Source organism: Vulpes lagopus, chromosome 3 (genome assembly GCF_018345385.1).
Source record: "Vulpes lagopus strain Blue_001 chromosome 3, ASM1834538v1, whole genome shotgun sequence".
NCBI lineage: Eukaryota > Metazoa > Chordata > Mammalia > Carnivora > Canidae > Vulpes > Vulpes lagopus.
In genome coordinates, this window is record NC_054826.1 from 59,172,176 (window position 1) to 59,185,952 (window position 13,777).

The window sequence follows — 13,777 nt, forward strand, 5'->3', positions numbered from 1 at the left end:
GGAGCTGCCAAGGCTCTTGTGACAGTCATGGTGGCGGTGACAAGTCCGATGTGGCCAGGACCTCAGGAAACCCCGCCCCACCCCAAAAAGGGCAACCGCGGGTTGTGTTTCCCAACGCAGTCCAGGCTGAGGAGAGACAGGGCTGGGCCTCCCCACTGCGCAGCCCTCCAGGATCACCTGGGCCCCGGGGGGCGGCACACCCACACACTGTGGCAGCTCGGCCAGGAGGGAACTGGGGGAGCCCCCTCCCTGGACCCCCGCTCCGGGTGGGGAGGGGCAGCCCAGAGACTCCTCCCAGGGCCCTCAGCCTGAGCCACACCACGCCCGGCCCCACATCCCCTGCGGTGTGACTCGCTCCCACACTGTACACCGTTCCCCATCGTCACATGACCACACTCCCCCATCAAGTCTCACAGCATGGTCACAGGAAGCTTCTCGGCTCTGCTGTATTTTCCCCCAGCCCACACAGCTCTGATAGCATCTTCGACACTGCTCGGGAGGAGCCAGGGTGACACACGGGGCTTCAAGTCCACGGAGGCGATTCCAGTCTGGCCCTACCACCTGCTGGCTGTGTGGCCTTGGGCCCGCTGCCACAGCTCTTTGAGCCCTTTCCTTACGTGTAAAATTGGGGAAGACACATCTGTCGGACTGCGTGGCTGTGAGGAATGGCTACGCTGATGCATCTAAAGCTACCCGCCACGTAGCCCATCAGCAGGTGCTCGGTGTGCTCTAACCTACTCCCTTGGGAGCATTAGCCTGGAGCCTGTGGTCTGGGTCCTGGCTCGGCTACTCACCGTGTGCCCTTCCCTGGGCAACTTTTCACATCTCTGGACTTCCGCGCTGTCTACAGATATGACCTGCCCACCTACCCTGCAATCACTGTGAGGACTGAATGAAGTGAAAAAGGAGAGACCTTTGTAAAGTTCGGGACAAGCTCTCACCTCTGTGACCAACTCACATGACGTTGGTCTCTCCCAAGCAGCCAAAAAGGACAGGCTCTGATGTTTGGAAAAGGTCATCAAAGCTCCTGTTCAGAGCCTGGTACCAGGTGTCCAGCCCCACTGTAGGGGCGGCCTAACCAACTCTATATATGATTATGGGGTTTCTCAGGACCACGCTGGTAAGGGGGAGGGATGGAGGGGAGAACTTTTCAAAGCCCGAGATCAAGGCACCATGGGTTCCATGATGAGGTCCTTCAAAAATATCCCAGGGGTGCCTGGGTGCCGGAGTCAGGTGAGCATCCGACTCTTAGTCTCAGCGCAGGTCGTGATCTCAGGATCATGGGATCCAGCCCCGTGTCGGGCTCCACACTCAGCACTGAGTCCGCTTGGGGGGTCTCTCTCCCACTCCCTCTGCCCCTCCCACTCATGTTCTCTCTTTCTCAAATAAATAAACCTTAAAAAAAATATCCCAGATGGTCCATACCCTGGTGCCCCAAAACCTGTGAACGTGTCACCTTGCATGACAAAAGGGACTGAGCGGATGCAATTAGGATTACCAATCCTGAGATGGGGAGGTTATCCTAGACCATCCAGGTGGGCCCAGTCTAAAAACATGTGTCCTTTCCTGAGCAGAGACCCTTACCAGGCTGGGTTAAGGATGAAAAGAAAGAACGAGGAGGAGAGATCTGAAGCATGGGAGGGATCCCAGCCGTGGAGGAAGCAGCCACCAGCCAAGGAACACAAACGGCCTCTTGAAGCTGCAAAGGACAAGAGTGCATTCTCCTCCAGGAGAGACATCACCTGACCAACAAAGAGCAGGAGACTCATGAGACAAGAGTGTGAGACAGCAGTTGCGTGGAAGCGGCGCAGCCTCTGTGGCCAACAGTACAGCCGGTGCGCTTACCCGAAAGCAGGGCCCCAACCCCACGAGGAAGCCACGGCTCGCGGCAGCCCTACCCACCAGAGCCAACAGGTGGAGACCACCCAAATGTCCATCCAAAGAAACAGACGAACGAGACATGCTGTGGAACACACGGTGGAGTATTATTAGGCCTTGAAAAGGAAGGAGCTTCCAACAGGCGCTGCGACAGGACTGAGCACTGATGACACCACATGGAGCAGAAGGAGCCCATCACAGACAGACACAGTGGGACTCCTCCCGGGAGGCGCCTGGAGCGACCCGGCCACAGCGAGAGGACTGTGGTCGCCAGGGGCGGGGAGGGGAGCGGACTGGGGAGCTGCTGCCTCAGGGACCGAGGCTCATCTGGGGCAGGTGGAAAAGCTCTAGAGAGGGGCACTGGTGACGGCTGCACAGCAGCGTGGATGTACTTAGTGCCGAGGAACGACACACGCTTTTGAAAACGTGCTCAAGATGGTGCGTTTCAGGTTATGTCTATTTTACCACCAAAATAAGTTGTGTGGTTTTAAGCCACTAAGTTTGTGCTAATTTGCTATGGCAACAATAGAAAACTAATACAGACAGCGATCTCCTTCCTTCCAGATCCTTCTAGAGTGTTCTCTTTGAAAAGGCCTCTGCTCTCGTGTAAGAGATCCGTGCGCAAGTCTACGTAACCCAGCAAGCTTTCTTTGACAAGGAACAGAAGCCGTAAACCAGAAAGACCACAAATACGCTATTCCGACCGAGAAGGAAGGACCAGGGGCTCGCCTCTCCCGCATGCCTGGGAAGCAGAGCTCAATAAAGCTTTGCTCCCTTGTATCCTCAGTCAACATGAATCACCATGGTGAGACTCGGGGCGCTGAGTGGCTTGCGTGTGGCCAGGCCAGACACACCCAGCCAGCAATGCAAATGCTCTGGGGAGGGAGAAGGCACAGGCAGGGCAATCACACCCCAACCCGCCAGGACCATGCAACTGGGGCACCAGAGCTCACTCAGCCCTAGCAATGACTCAGTTCATTCCTCCCCTCCCCACCTCGGCTCTCATTTCACAAATGGGGAAACTGACACAACCAGAGAGGAGGAAGTGACTTGCCAAGGTGACACAGCAAGATCCTAAGGGGGCTGGCCCAGGACCCCTACCTCCTGCCCCCCAAATAAGAGCTCACTGTCCAGACGATAGGATGTCAGCCAGCTGCTGCAGCTACAGGGGCCGGTCCCGGTTTTGTGGGGCCTGGAGCTTACACAATTTTCAGGGCCTTCCTTAAGAGGATACACGGCATTGCTAGGACTCTGTGAATTCACTGCTGGGGTCCCTCCCTTGGAAGGGCCAAGACAAGTGAGGTGGGGGCAAGGGGGTCCCCTGAAGCTTACACTCCATTATTCTCACGGTAATTCCACTTCTGGGCTCAGAGAGGCTACCCAGGGCTGGGCTAGACTACCTGGGGAAGCAGAGGGAAAAACCAAGGCCTGGCCCACACCAGGCTTTCCTGCCTGGGGACATACACAGGAGAGCCAGAGCACAGCTGCAGGAAGTTACCCACAGGGGGTCTGAGGGCATTCCCAGAAGGGAGATTGTAGCAGAGGATCATGAAATGCATTCCTTGGGAGAGGAAGGTGGGAGAACAGTCTAGAGAACCAGCTTCTGTCTGATGGGCCTTGGTCAACCTGAGGCTTTCTGGGCATCTTTCTCCCTCACTTAATAAATGGGTGAGCCTGCGAGGGGTCATGGTTGTGGACCCTGGGGCCACGGGAGGGTTTCGTAGTTCACATTTACTTCCTGGTGGGGAGTGAAGGGGCTGGAAAAGAGACTCTGGGCCTGACTACTACTTCTTCTCCTTCTCCTTATTATTATTATTATTATTATTTAACGGAAAAATTGGCAATGCAGCAACACAGGTCCTACCTTTCCTCATGGCGGCACACACCTTCGGCTAGGTGTGCCCACTGTGTCCCAACCTGGGCTGTCCCTGCAGACACCTGCATGTGTAGTCAGAGGGACAGATGATGTCACCCAGGGCCCTGCCAGTTAAGAGGCAAGGAGCCTCATGAAAGCCCACAGCCCAGCAACGATGCCCTCTCAGGGTGACCTGGGGGGAGAGGGGCAGTGGGTAGGACCAGGATGGGAGGCAGCAGGGAGCCAGCACCTGCTCAAATGGCTTTGGAGAAGCTTGCTCCCCTCAAACCTAGAAGACACAAGAGAATGTCTATTCCAGCACCATATGGCTGAGGCATCCCAGCCTCACCTAGAAGCCCCAGGAAACCTCTCCTTCAACTAACACTTACCAGCGGCTTCTCTTCTAATGGTGACAATGTCCCCAGCCAGCCTTGTGCTGCTGGAAGTGGAAAGAAATCCCCACAGATCACAGCTCACAGCAGAGAAGGTTCTCTTTCAGATCTCAGGTACAGGCTGACCCCGGTGCAGGTGGGATCCTAAGCTCTGCCAAAGGGCCTGGGCCAAGAGCCATACTGTGTCATGGCAAGAAAACAGCAGCTTCCCAGAGGTATTTGTGTGACGGAAAGAAGCACAGGAAATACATGCTTATCCTGGCACCTTCTACCTTCAGGGCTTCTGCTCAGATAGTTCCCTCCACCTGGTCGGTCCTCCTTGGCTCCTTTATGCCTATGTCAATTCCAGCCTGCCTTTGGCCAAGATGGAGCTCCACCTCCTTCAGGAAGCCACCCTGATGTCTCTGCCCCTAATGATTGCTCTTCTTGGAACTTATCAACACTTGGCCTAAAATAGTTTTCTACGTCCTCTAGCATGCTAATAGTACTCCCTTTGCCCAGTACCTATGATCGAGACACATAATCCCTCATTATATCACTTTATTCATCTTCACAATATTCCTACAAGACAGATATTATCACCTCAAGGGAAGCGGGACTCAGAGAGGATTCTTTTTTTTTTAATACACTTTTTAAAAGATTTTATTTATTTATTCATGAGAGACACAGAGAGAGGCAGAAATACAGGCAGAAGGAAAAGCAGGCTCCATGCAGGGAGCCCAACATGGGACTCGATCCCGGGTCTCCAGGATTGCACCCTGGGCTGAAGGCGGCGCTAAACCGCTGAGCCACCCGGGCTGCCCACAGAAAGGATTCTTGACAAGCCAGGGTCACACACCCGACTGGTGCCAGGGCCAGAACCCCAGGCTGTAGGACAGGCCTCTCCTCCTCCTGCCGCTGACTAGCACAGTGCTGGGCACGGCGACGTCCTCACACTTCGCCAGGACACGAGCGGACCCTGATTCATCTCTTCCACATCCTGGGTGGCACCTGTTCTGACGGCCTCTTTGGTTGGAGCTCTGGTGCACAGGCTCCAGGAATTCCGGGGGCAGAGAGGATGACATGTCCGTCAAGGACATTCTCTTCTCTCCCTCCCACACCAACGCAGGGCCGCAAGTGTTTGGAGAGGGTACGTGAACATCCCTAACTACTGGGAAGGGGGTAAGTGGCCTTACCGTCCGCAGGGACGGTGGAGCCCCAGGGCCCTGCCCTCAGCTCTCAGGTGTGGGCACAGTACCATTAAACCCTAGAAACAAGCCAGAAAGCGCCAGGGCAGCACTACACCAGTCCTGGCCACATTTTCCCAGGCACTGGACAAAAAACCTGCACGAGGGACTGTTAAACATTGAGCTCCCCACCCACAGGCCGTGGATTACCACCAGCTGGAGCCCATGTCAATCATTAGCCAGGCAGCGCCTCAGACTGTCCTCTGAGGGCTGGCACCTGGGGCTGAGCAGCCCGGGGATGTTCCGGACAAAGCAGGCCGGGCCGATGGCAACGGGGTAGTGTTTGAGCCTTACCGCAGGGCTGGACTTGAGCAAGCCAGTTCTGAAAGACACTTCTTAGAAATAAAAAGTCAGTTCTCGGCATACTGGCATTGGATCACACAGGAACCCTACAATCCTGGACCTGGAAGTGGCTTTCATGAACTCATTTGCCTCAACTAGCCTATTTTACTATGGGGGGAGCTGAGACCCAGAGAGTAGAAGGGTCTGTCTGCCTGACGTCCCAGAACTGGGGGGGGGGGGGGAGGGGCAGACGCCAGAACCAGGTCTCCCAGCTTCCAGGCCGATGCATTCAGGGCCCAGGCTGGCTCCCCTCCACTCCGCACACCTCTGGGCTCCCCCACCTTCCCCGCTGGAGCAGGGGCTGTGGAAAAGTAAAGGTTACCCCGGGGGCCCGAAGAGGACAGGACCGACTCCCAAGGCAGCCTAGAAGGAGTGAGGGTTCACAGAGCATCAGCAAAGCCACACCATTCCCGCTCCCCCCCTAGGGATACTGGCTTAGCCAATGGCAAGACTGGCGTTTCAATCAAACGCAGCAGGAGTTTCAAATCAAGGCCAGCAGTGGGTGGTGTCCCAGGAACTTCTGGTTGTCCCCTTCAACCATCTGCCCTCTCTTACTTCCGTCACAGATCACAAACTGTTGCCTGGCACACGGCAGCCTCAAATAGGGACTAGTTACCGAGCCTCCCTGGCAACCAGGCAGGGCCCTGCCCGGAAAGTCAGCTGTCCCGGGCCACACAGGTTAAGGGAAGCACCTGGAGCAGTCAATGCAGCCGGGGTGGCCGTCAAAAATGAAGATCCCCAGGCCTCCCTCACCCCAGACCTCCTACATCAGAGCCGTTAAGGGTGGAGCCCAGAAATGTGTGTTTTAACAAACCTTCCAGGTTATCCTTACATATGCTCACACTTGAAAACACAGCCCTAGAGAATGCTGGGAGCAACTACGCACAAGGAGCCTGGTGCCAGGACATCCTCAGGGAGCAGACACTGACCCCGACCTCCAATTTCTGAAAAGAGAGGGGGGTTCCTCTCTTAATCCACAGCCATACCTGAATCCTAACGCAGGTGAGGTAGGGAAGAGGGATGATGAGAAACCTACCCAAGTCAGCAGGAATCAAGACAGAAATAACACTCAAGTGTAAGGAACAATAAACAGAAAGCAAGATTTGAGGAATAAAATTGAGAATACCTTGTATGTGAACAGTCTGAATTCTCTATCAAAGACAGAAACCACCAAATTCAGTTTGTCCTTTTATCACCGCCTTGTGCCCTCCTCCCAGCCCAAACCCCAGTCACATGCCGAGCACAAAAGAAACTTTCTTTCCTCTTTTCCTTCCTTCCTTCCTCCCTTCCTTCCTTCCTTCCTTCCTTCCTTCCTTCCTTCCTTCCTTCCTTCCTCTCTCTCTCTCTCTCTCTCTTTCTTTCAAGATTTTTTATTTGAGAGACATGCAGGGCTTGAGTCCGCGACCCCTGAGATCATGACCTGAGACCATGACCTGAGACAAAACCAAGAGGGGGACGCCCAGCCATCAGAGCTGCATCTGACATTTGGCTCTGGGACATTTTTGGGTACTGTTTTGTCACATCCCTTGCAGGATGGAGAAAGGCCATGTGCTGTCGCAAACGAGGAAGGAACAGGGTAATTGCCAATCAGAGCTGCCTGTGTCTTTGGACACAAAGGAAGGGGCAGGAGTCACCAGCACAGAGAAGCAGCAGCTGGGCTCACTTTAACCATCACTCCTAAGAAGTCGGCTATCGTGGGGACCACTGGGACCGGATTATTTCATGATCCGGGGATCATGGGGAGCTGAGAAGCAGGTGGGGGAGACCTGAACACCACCTGCTGAGCATAAGCCTGAACCGAAACAGGCCCCAGTGCAGAACCCTGGGCTGACGTCTGTCTCTACGTTTCTCGTCTTCCTCTCACTTACTATCTTACAAAATGCACTTCTTTATATTAATTTTAGGTAAAGAAGAAAGGATTCTCGCATATCCTCGGCCATATATTCTCCTAAAATGCAGATTAACGTGGCGCTTAAGGCCAAAGGACAAAAACATTAAAATAAACAACAAATGACACAAAGTACAATCCGCGAAGGTAAGCTTGATACACCTGTGTACAGCCAACACGGATGTCAGCTTACTACCCCTAGAACAAATATAAGTACAGCCTGACTCAGATCATAGTGAGAATTTTTGGAACATCTTTCAGAATGTGATGGGCTGATAGGCAGGGAAATGCAGGCAAGCTCAAGTTAACAGATGCAGCTACAGTCTGTGTCCCACAGAGAATACAGTCCTTCCTATCCATGAAATCTTCCGGTATGGATCATGTAGTTGCCACAAAGAAAATTGTAATACGGCCCAGCAAGAAGAAATTTCCTGATCACATTCACTAATCATAACCCGATAATACCAGCAGTCAACATTAAAATATGACCATACTCCCCACAAAACTACTTAGAAATATAAGATGCTGTCTTTTAAAATATCCTCGGATGGTGAGCCTGGGTGGCTCAGTAGGCTGGGCATTTGCTTTCGGATCAAGCCCCACATCGGGTTCCCTGCTCAGTGGGGAGTCTGCTCACCCTCTCTCTCACTTATCTCTTAAATAAATAAAATCTTTAAAAAACAAAACAACAACAACAACAACAACAACAAAATCCTTGGATCAAGACTGATCTACATGGTGTGGCAGCTGGCTGGCTCAGCTGGAAGTACCTGTGACTCTTGATCTCAGGGTCCTGAGTTTGAGCCCTGTGTTGGGTGTAGAGATTACTTAATAAATAAATAAATTTTAAAAAATCCTGATCTACATAGTAACCATAAAGAAACAGAAAGGTGAGCCTTTCAAAGGCCCACCAGCTAGAGCAATATAAACACAAAGCCAAAAGTAAGAAGGGATGAATAATGATAAAGGTTGAAATTAATGACCAACAAACAGAAAAAAAGTGGAAAGGATACAAAAAATTTTTTAGCCAGTTAGCAAATCCAGTTGGAATCCCATTCATGATAATCTAGTAAAGATATACCATGAGGCCTGTAACCTGCTCCTGATTTGGAAAAGATAATGTCATAAAAATGTCAACTCTTCCTTATAAATAAATACATTCAATGACATTCCAGTCAGGGTCCTCCTATAGGTTGTTTATTCCAACACTACTTCAAACTATAAAAATATCCAATGGTCTCAATACCCATCAATAAGGGAAAGGTGGTATAAATTATGGTCCCTCTGCACCGTAGAACATTCCGCAGTGGCTACTGGCCCAGATCAACACTAACCCAGAGTTACTGCCCCTGATAAACTAATCAAACCACAAGCTGCCCAGTAAGGTGTGCAGCATAAATCCATTCTGTGAAACAAGCAAACCTTTACAGGTGCCTGTGTCCATATGACATGGAGGGACGCGGGGAGGGGCCTGGCTGCAGGCCACCCACGCTGCTAACTTCTCGGGGTGGCTCGGGAGAAGGATAAGCTGAGAAACAAACACCCCCTCAGTGTGGGCCTCCTCCAGCACCACCAATCCCTCCCGTTCCCTGCAAAGCTTGTCTCACTCAGCATCACCAGATCTGCACCTCCTGCAACTCCCCCGCCCATTCATTCCCATCTGGCTTCTGCTCCAACATCCCAGCAAAACAGCCACAGCTAACGCAGCTCTGAGTATCCTCCTTGTCACTTCCTACAGCAACAGCCACCGCTGGCCACTCCCAGTGAAGTGGGCTCCCCGGCTTCTGTGATCGGACACTGTCCGGCCTTTCCTTCCCCCTCATGGGCTGCTCTTTTCATAGCTCCTTCATGGGGCCATGTTCCTTTACTCAGATGCTCAAAGTGAGTTCCTCAATCTCATCATGCCCTTTACGGCAGATACAATCTAGACAAAATGTCTCTTTAACCCAATTCCTCCAAGCCCCAGACACACCCGCCTTCGTGGTACCTCAAGGACACCTCAAATGCTACATGTCCAAAACGGATGGTTTTGATGATGGACATGATCTTGCCCACCCTCCAGACCTGGTGTTCATCCAGTATCCCACGTCTCAGGGGAATCCAGGCAGACAACCTAGGGTGGGGTGGGGTGGACTTTGCTTTTATGCACATAGCACAGGGCTGGGCAAACAGTGGGTACTCACTAATGCTGGTTCAACAGAAACATGCTTTGTCACCCATTTCCTAAAAATAGCCGTGACCTTTTAGGTGGACACAGCGAGCTCACATCTATCACCAACCCCCCACATAAACACCCTTTCCCCCCAGAGATGCCACTCCCAGGCTTAATCTTACACGGGCCCCCCAACCCCCAGCCCAGCTAACCCCCTCTTGGGTTTCTCCTCCCCACCTTCATTCAGACTCCGCTCAGCTCATTGTCCTCCCAGCCACCCTCTCCCCAAGGCTCCAGGTGTCAAAGGCTGGGGACAACAGACTTTACTGGCAAATTCAGGAACAATTCTTCCCTTCTTTTCTGCTAAGGCAGTGGGACTTTCAGGAGCACAAGCCCCTGGAAGACCAGATACTAAGGGATCACAGAGCCAGGCATCAACCATCTACACTCCATCCTGTCTCAAGAGTCCTTGCAGTAATATACCCAAGAGATCAACACTGTCATGACCACACCCCGATTGATTTTAAACCCGCTTTGCAAACATCTTCTCACCAGATTCTGCAAACAACCATTTGAGGTAGGAATTTTACCATCCAGCTTGTCCCAGTGACCCAAAACGGATTAGAACTGTCTCCTGAGTGCCCGGTTGCCCTTACCCATTACCTTCTCACATGGGTGTATTTGACACTGTTTGGGCCCTTGTACTGTTAGGATCCTCCCAAACACAAACCACTGGGTGACATCAAACCTTTATTTCATAGGGTGCAGAGGCCAGGGTCAGTGGGCCCACTGTGGCATGGTTTCGGCCGTTATTAGAAAGCTCCACTGAATTCCAACACCTCCTTTCAAAAATGCAAATCCCCAACAAAGAAACTTCAGTTCCTTCATTTCCCCTAAGAGCTTTCCTATCGAGAAGCACTCAAATTCCTGACGCTCCGTGCACAATGGCAATGGAAGGTGTTGTAAAGAAAAGTCCAGAAAGACCTGAGTCTGCTTGCTTGGCTGTGATTGTGAAGCACACCCGCACACAGACTCTTCCCTGAATGTTCCCCCATGGGATTAAGTGCCAGGAGCTACTTCAGGCTCAAGGAGAGAGGGAAGAAGGAGGTGAATCCAAGAGGAAGGCGGGGGGAGCTCCAGAAAGGCCCTGGGTCCTCTGTATATCCAGCTCTCCACACAGATTTCATTGCTACACTCACCTCCTGCCTACATCAGCTTTTTTCCCCCTCCTCTCTCTGTTCTGCAGTGAATTCCCAAGAACCCACACTAACCTATTCTGGCTGGATTCTTACTCCTGACACTCCAAACTACCCATCCTCCCCTGAATCACATGAGCAAGGCATCGCTAATCGATCTGGGCCTTCTAGGTACAGCAATCCAGGCCCACCCTATCTGTCACCCCTGCCCAGGCTCCATCAGGGAGTCAAAGGGGCCTCTCAGCCAGCCCCCTATCTCATCTCTCTGGACTATTTCAATCTTACGCTCTCTTTTGTTGCCTACCCAAACCCAGCCTTCGAGGTCGAAGATCAAGGAAAACTTTACTTCCCTGGCCTGCCTCTTTCACGCAGCTAACATCTGCAAAGCACATATATTAGACAGGGCCCATCCTGGGTGCCATGAGACCAGGAGAGGAGTAAGAAACAGCCACTGCCCTCCAAAGACAAAGGACAGGGAAGAGATAAGACAGTGGCCATACAAACACTAAAGCAAGGCGAGTGCTGAGAAGTGGTGCCAAAGGAGTGAAGGAGAAGGAGGGCTGCATGGGCTCAGAGTATGTCTCGTCCCTTCCTGCTAGGAGCAGTCCCCTGGGTGGCTCCCAGGAGGGTGGGGACTAATGGGCAGATATTGTGAAGGAGGGCATTCTAGGAGCCCAGAATGACAAGAACTAAAGCTGAGGAACCGGCAGGAGCAGTTCAGTTTGACTGGACCCCCAGCTGCACAAAAGAAATGACCCCGATTATTACCGTATTATTACTGTTGACAGTTACAGATGATTACTTCTGTCCCAGGCCCTGCCGTAAGCTTTACCCAGCATGGAGGACACTCACCTGGAGCACACAGGTAGGGTGTACCAGTTGCCAGTTCAGGTCAGTGCCTGGGCTGTATGGTTATAACATATTAACTCATTTAATCCTCACGAGGACCTGGTGAGGTGGGTATTATTCCCCCCCACTTTAAAGACGAGGTAACCAAGGTACAGAAGCTAGTAAGAGACTAGTAAGAGACAAGATTGGGGAGGGATGCGGGACCCCGAGGTACTGAGCACCCAATGCCAGGGCGACAAGTGTCCCTGGCACCTCACCTGGCCTATCTTGTCAGAGACCACCTAGAAGCACGGGGCAGTGCCTGGAGGGAAGGAGCACTGTTAATCCTCCTGGAATCTCCAACAATGGACTGAAGCAAGGAAGCAACAAGGAACATAATGAGAGCCATTCAGGGGTGAGCAAGAGAACACACCCTGCCGGTCCAGCTCCTGGACTCAGCCCTGCCCTCCCCTACAAGCTTTTTGTTCCTGTTGTGTGAGCAGGGAAGAGGCTCACCCCTCAGGGCACCACTCCAGGCCCGGTGGGTCCGGGCAGCCAGGGGTGGAGCAGGGGTCTGGGAGACAGAGCAGAGTGGCTGGCTCCCCTGGATACCCAGAGTCTGTCTTAACACATCCAATCCCGGAAGCAAGGTCACTGACTGGGGGAGGGGGGGCGGACAGCAAGGTCGCAGGGGGCCAAGTGTGACCTGCTCGAGCTAGAACGGGCTAGCTTCATTTCTCTCCCCCGAAGGGGAATTCACAACTGTCCTGGAAACCAATAAGCTTGGTTTCTGCCTTTTTAAGCCTTCAAAGGGCGGGGTAGAGCCCAGGGAGAGAGAAAAGTTCAAGAATCCCTCCCGAAACCAGCTCGAAGGGGAAGGCGGTGCGGGTAAACACAGGTGACCTCGGGCCGGGACGGTTCCGCATTCTCTCCAAGAGCCTTGCAAACGGTCTCCGCGAGCCGCAGCTCCCAGGACTCGCGTCCTCCCGAACCGGAGGAAAGTCCCTGAAGCCAGCCTGCCCGACGAGCTCTCCCAGCACTAGCCTCTCCCGGAGGGCACCCAGGCCATCCCCGCACCGGGTGCAAGGTCGCAGGCCCACCCCGCGGTCCCCGCGGCCACCGGGACCCGCCGAGCCCCCGGCCCCGGCCCCGGGGGAGGCTGTGCACCGCCCGCCCCGAAGCGAGGGCAGCCAGGCCGACGCCGCCCGTCGGGGACCAGCCGGCACCAGCATCCTTCCCCCGCCCCCCCGCCAGGCCGCGCTACCCCGAGGCGCGGGGCGGGCGCTCCGGGCTCCCGCGCGGGGGGAAGCGCTCGGGCCACCTGGTCCCCGCAGGGGAGCCTCACTCACCGGGCCACCGGCCGCAGGGGTGGGGGCCGCGAGGGGCGGACGCGGGCGGCGGCGGCTCTCTCCGCGTGCGTCCCGGCCGCGGCGCCTCGGCCGGCCCGGAGCTCCGTCCTGCTCGCGCTCTCGGGGCGCTCGGGACACTCCCGGCTGGAGCGCCGCAGCCGCCGGGGCGGGGCCGGGGGAGGGGCGCGCGGGGCGGAAAGCTGCCGGGGCCCCCGCGCGCCCCGGGGCGGGGCCGGGCCTGGGAGGGGGCGGAGCCGCGCCCGGGAGGAGGCGGGGCCTGGGAGGGGCGGGGCAGGCCCTGGAAGGGGCGGGGCCGGGCCTGGGAGGGGCGGGGCCAGGCAGAAGGCGGGGCGGGGCCGGGGGGAAAGAGCGCGGGGCGGGGGGCGGAAAGCTCGCCGGGGCCCACGCGGGCCCCGGGGCGGGGAAAGGGGCGTGGCAGGGCCTGGGAGGGGGCGGGACCTGGGAGGGGCCTGGGGGGGCCCGCGGGGTGGAAAGCTGCCGGGGGCCCCCCCGCTCGCCCCGGGGCGGGACTGGGCCTGGGAAGGGGCGGGGCCGGGCAGGGGCCGGGGAGGAGCCCGCGCGGCGGAAAGCTCGCCGAGGCCCCCGAGCGCTCCGGGGCGGGGCCGGGCATGCAGCGGGCCCGCCCCCAGGTGATTGCCGGGAGGGCTAAC

General features: G+C 55.0%; 1 protein-coding gene across 2 annotated transcripts in view; it reads right to left on the reverse strand.

The window, feature by feature from the left end:
* ANXA11 (annexin A11) overlaps positions 1–13,286 on the reverse strand; it is a 39,792-nt gene extending 26,506 nt beyond the window's left edge. For both annotated transcript variants that reach the window (XM_041749173.1, XM_041749172.1), the window contains exon 1: positions 13,107–13,286. The gene's annotated coding sequence lies outside the window, so the exon portion shown is untranslated. The remainder of the gene's footprint in view (positions 1–13,106) is intronic.
* Between the last annotated feature and the right edge of the window lie 491 nt (positions 13,287–13,777).